Raw genomic sequence first — 6,290 nt, 5'->3', positions numbered from 1 at the left:
GATGATGGATCCGTTGATGCATTGAATGACCTATAAATTTTATTTAAACTTATGGATAAATCAAAAACGCCTTGATAACGTGGTTTTTGACTTATGTCTGACCCGAGGTCTTGACTATTATACTGGAGTTATATTTGAAGCTGTCTCTAAAGGGATACTCATGAGGTAAGTCTCACAAGTCATCTTTTATCTTATCTCTATTCTGAGTTATATTTGGAGTTATATTTGTCTCTTTCATTACAGAGAAAAACACTATACCTGTTTGACAAGATTCATGAACGGAAAAACAAAAAAGAGAATGTAGTAAAAAAAAGAGAATAAAATATTTTATATTTGGAATTATATTCTGAGTTATATTTATCTTTTATTAACTTCGATGGTATGTTTTGAAGCATTTTTTAATGTAGTAAAAAAAAGAGGAAATTTTTTTAAATGTACTTTACTAGAGGTCCAAAAATCATTGTTTAACATAGCTTATGGAAGATATTTATGTATTGAGATCATTGTTTGATATCCTTTAAGTATTTCTTTATTTAATATATATATATATATATATATATATATTATGTTTAGATTGATTTTGTTTTTAATTTGCAGGTTTGATTTTATTTAACAAATAGATAAAATATATTTATTTTTTTGCAAAATCAACATCAATTATATCTAAAATGATATTGTACAATATCAATTTTAATCAAAATTAATGTGGTATAATAACAAAAACAACATCAATTTTATCAAAAATTAATGTTGTAAGTAGTATAAAACATTGGTTCTGTCAAAACTAATGATGTATGCATTATGCAACATCGGTTTTAACAAAATCAATATTTTATAGTACTTACAATATTAATTTTGATTAAAACTGATAATTTTTGCTACTATATCACATTAATTTTGGAAGTGATTTTGACCATCAATTTTATAATTAATGTAAAACATGACATACTTTTAACAATGATAATTCCAACATCGATTCAAAACCGATGTTGAATGTCTCTAGAATCAATGTTAATCATATATTTTCTAGTTTCTAGTGAGTACTGTTACATCTATTGTGAGTGATAATAACATGAATTTTTTTCTTGTTTAAAATATTGTTGTCTCATTAGATTTTTGTTATACGGTTTGATTGTGGTCAAACTGAAATTCATAAACCTTGAAATTGATTTTTTTTTCTTTAAATTATGTCAACTAAGTGAGAGCAACTAATCAACCTAACAGTGAAGCTTTCACAGGGATTTCAAAGCAATTATATATTACCGGTTCCTTTTAATCACATAGTCTATTTGTTTAAGCTTTGGCATATGTTAAGTTTTTTATGCCATTTTTTCTTTCTTGGCAAATTATATGACATGCATTTAAAAGAAATGAGCCTCTTGGAATATTAATTAAAAAGAGTTTTACACTCATAAGCTTTGAGGAGGCCAAATGCAATTTGTGTACGTAGATTTTTTCCCATTTTGTCTTTTGTCCCAGATTTTTACCACTGAAAAATGTAGGTACCAAATGATTTTGTCCCAGATTTTTATCCCTGATTTTGAAATTAATGTCATTTGTCAACTTTTTTTATCAATATGGGTGAAAAATAAAAGCTATTTACCTATATGAGTTGGTCAACAAATTATTTATCAAGATGAATATTCTTTTATCACGTTGATAATGAGAAGCATCAGTAAGCCTCCTCCTATAATGATGCCACCCTGATCTCTGTCATTTGTTTAGGTGGATGTCAGTACAAGAGGAGGTGTCATCCTGGTCTGCTTCACATAGGAGGTGCTACCCTGAAAACTTTCTTTTGTTTAAAGTGCTTTTTTGATTAAATTGACTTGGTGAAACTACCCTGATCTGCTTCACCTTGAAGATGTTGCCCTGAAAGGCTTCTCCTGTTTAAAGTGTTTTGTTTAATAAATTTTAGGTAGTGTTAGGATTTAGTGATTTTGTTTTACGCGGTAGGGTTTAAAATTTGTAATATAATATATTTAATTGTTTGTATCTGCGCATTAGGGTTATGGGGACAATGTAGGGTTTGTATCCGTGACTTCACCACTGTTGCCCTCACGAAGCTCTATTTCTTGACCCTCGCCATTATTGCCCTGCCTTTCATAAACCCTACCCATCACATTGCCATCGTTGGAGTCGTCTCTCTCGCTCTCGTAATTGTTTGTCTCTGCCTCGCTCTTTCTCCTTTTTGAGTTTTCCTCTTGCGGTCTGGTTGTGCCATTGTTGGTGAACCTTTCTCTCACTCCATTCTCTTTGTATGTAAAATCATTTTGACTTTATTACTTGATTTTAGATTTCTTGGTAATTTATTTAGCTTTTACTACTGTTAGGTTTTGTGTACCATCAAAAACTGTGTGCGGTTTTTCACTCAAGGTATGCGAATCAAAACCTGTGCTACACGGACCTACATATAAACCTTTGTCATTGTTATTGGTTTTTTTGTACTCTAATTTGCTGCTGCAATATATAAAGCAAAAGCATGTGATTCAGCACCGAAATTCTGAAACTTTAGCGTACGTTTTAAGTTTTTACTAGGATATTGTAGCATAATTAATAAGTAGGCTACCACACAATCCTAGAGTTGCATTTCAAATTTGGAAATATTGGAAAGTCTGGTTGGTTCTCTTTGATGTTGTATATTTAACTCATACTCATAAATCTTTGTACTTTGTATTCTACGTAAGTATGTAATAGAGTTTAGACTTGACAGATTTGCCCTGAGCATGGGTGTCTAGGAAATTGGGATTCGAGTTTTATGTGTGTTTAGGAATTAGCATTTTGATTGTTTCACCACTGACATATGATCCTTTGGGAATAGACTTAGCAATTTCTAACTGATTTCAACTAATAGTAAAGAGTGCATTTAAAAGAGTGGGTAGTGTGTTTACTAATGAATTTCACTTATGGCATAGTTTATTCTGTGCTGTAAAAATTTATCCTGTTACATTTGTGGGCTGAGAAATGTGTTAGCTTGTAGGTAACATACACGTACCATGGAAGAAGAGTGAGCAGCTGTTAGATTAAAAACCTTCATGCTTTATTATGGTTTAACTCTTAAAGATTCATCTTGTCATACATAATCGGTTATTTTGTCAACTTGTCATATTTAATATATAATTAGGGTGATTAATGCTAGAGAAACTAAGAGTACTATGCTGAAAATCATAAGATTTTCCCCTTGAGTTGGTATTATTTAATTTTCACTCATAATTAATGCCTATAATTACTTCAACAATTTTATTTAGCTGCTTTTCCAACGGTTCAATTTAAGAAGTGGCTACATTGCCATTGGATGCCAAGATTGAAATTGAGTGCATTGAAACTCTATAAGCACAGATTGTAACAGTATATCTGCTGCCACATTCTCAACTATAATGCTGCCTTTAAAGAAAGCTCAAGATTATTATTATTTTATTATTAGTTTCCCCGTTCTACTTTTAACTAAAAAACTTTTGGAATTTTATGTTGCAGGTAAAGATGTAGAAAGGCTTATAAAAGAGACCGAAGATGATATTTTGTAGCTAATTAAAATACATATTTTTTACCAACAATCCAGGAGAGTACGTAGATAGAAAAGGTAATGGCGCGGGTTACCTCAAAGTGTACATGCAACTCCAATTAAAAAAACTATTTTCACTTTCGAACACAGTCCTTATCATAGCACCCAATTGTAATGTTGTTATATTTTCATGTTGCTTATGCAGAACTCAGTCCAACAGACCCTAGAGTTCGACCTCAACTGTAAATACCAAGCCCGGACAGACCCTAGAACTGGTAAATGACCAAAACTAACAAGTAATTAACAAAGTTTACTTACCTCACAAAAGTTGGACAAAACCTAGCCCGAACAAGTTACCGGCACCGACGAAACGCAGAAGCACACGAGGGAGGGCACCACAGAGGTTTGCTACGAAGGAGGTTGCTAGCTAGGGCGTGCTCACGACAGATAGGAAGGGCAAAGAGTTAAAGGGTAATGACGCGGTTTCTAAAATTTTATTTTGCAAAACTGCAACAAGGACGGCGATTTCTTAGAAAACGTTGTTGTATGTGAAATACGAAGACGTTTTTCATTACTCAAACGTAGTCATTTGAACCGCTCAAATACGACATCGGGCAGCTCCAAAGACGTTGTCGTTAATGTCGGGGTATTTACAAAAATGTCACCGCTACAGATTCAACAACGTTCGCATAGCACCGATGTTATATTCGTGTCGTGGAAATGCTTTTTTATAGTAGTGAAGGACAGAAAAAATGTTATAGAACATTAGAATCCTTTTATAGTTAGCAAACTAAAAGTAGAATTCTATAATATTTGAATTGCATGCACTACCTTACAAGGAAAACTGATTTAAGTGTGGATTTAAAATGAATAATTCTTTGCATTACGGAACTTCAGTTTAAGTACCATTTTACTGATTAGTGAAAAATATTTAGATTGCTTTAATTTGCTCAATTCCATGTAATAATGTATACTTTTACATATTTATTTTCTTTAATCATCTTTAATATTATTCACGTTACATCTTATATTTAATATTTGTTTAGGATCGGATGTTATTTGCATTCATTTCAAGTGTAATGAAGAAAAATTAAATTATTTAAATATAAAAATTAACTTTCTATGAAGAATTATTTTTTTAAAAATTAATATAATATTTGAGGGTGAGCCCTGGTGCAGCGGTAAAGTTGTGTCTTGGTGACTTGTTGGTCATGGGTTCGAATCCGAAAACAGCATCTTTACATATGTAAGGGTAATATAATACTTTGTATGTTTTTCCTTATATATTTTGTGTTATTTATTCTTTATTATATTACAAGGTATGGATTCTTTTCACATTGTAAACTTTTGACCGTGCAAATTAAGGATGCATGGAGCTTGATCCAATATGTATATTGTTGTATACTATGTACTCCTATGAAACTTCTGATGTAATAATATGTATGCTTTTACATGTTTATGTATTTATTTATTTTATTCATCTTTAATATTATTTGCGTTACATATTCTAACATCATGTTAGATTAGGAAAAAAAATGTTAGGTTAGGAAAAAAAAAACGCAGAGAAGTGAGAATTTGCCTTAGTGGTCAAATTTTCAAGTGGATGATTGAATTTTGAGGCTATTCTAACACGATCAACTCGCGTTGATAATGATATGTTTGCAGGATTTCATTCACAAGAAATCTACCTAACCTTGGTATCGATTTAACTATTATACATATTCTTGAAGTCATACTACGGTATATATTTCACCTGTTTTTTTTTTTTTTTAAATACCCATCGAAAATAAAGTTTTTATAACTTAATTTGCAACTCAGGTTTGTGTCAGTATACTGGACATTTTCTCTTAAAAAGACAAAGTATCAAATTATTAAATTTCATTGAAATTGAGCTTAATTTCTTGAAATTAAAGTGCATAAGTAATTCACTTTAAGTTTAATTTAATGTTTGTCAAATTGAAAGATGTATATGCATTACTTATTTTTAGTAATTGTTTCTTCTTTTCAAATAAAAAATAACAACTTTAACCCAATAAGTAGTATGTTTGTTTTATGTTCTATAATTACTAAGCATACCCACCTTAAATAGAAGGGAAGAGAGAAAGGAACCATGATAAAAATCGCGGTTTTGATTTTGTCTTAATATTGCCGATAAAAAAAACTCACTTTAAATAGATAATTTTTTAGGTTACAAACATTAAATAGAGAGTGGTGTAGAACTAAAATCACGAAAATAAATAAGCTAATAAAGTGACTTAATTATGAAAACAATATTATGTTAATTTGGAAATGAAATGTTATGACTCAAATTTTGAATTGGAGTATTTTGAACTCATTTGTACCCGTACATTGTAATTAAGGGTGGAAATCTAGTACTTCAGCAATGGCTAAAAAATTTGTCGTGAAAAAATAATATATGATTAATTTTCATAATATCCTCTATTATTAAATCTAAATACTATATTTATTAATTTTGATAAATGTAACGCGCGCATAACTTTTCACATGAATATATATGTAAAAATCATTTATTAAATAAAAATTATAATAAAATTCACTACTAACAAACTAATAAAATGTGTGTGTATACAGACATTAAAATTTTATAATTGTTTAAAAAAATTAATTATCAAACATTTTAAAACGAAATATATATATATATATATATATATATATATATATATATATATATATATATATATATATATAAATACATATATCGCATGCGCACGCATTAGTTAAGAGATGAATATATATTTTAACACAAGAGGAGAGTGCAGTGAAATAT

This window comes from Glycine soja, chromosome 16 (assembly GCF_004193775.1).
Source record: "Glycine soja cultivar W05 chromosome 16, ASM419377v2, whole genome shotgun sequence".
Taxonomy (NCBI): Eukaryota; Viridiplantae; Streptophyta; class Magnoliopsida; order Fabales; family Fabaceae; genus Glycine; species Glycine soja.
The sequence above is the reverse complement of the archived record's forward strand: the minus strand, read 5'-3'. Positions refer to the sequence as shown.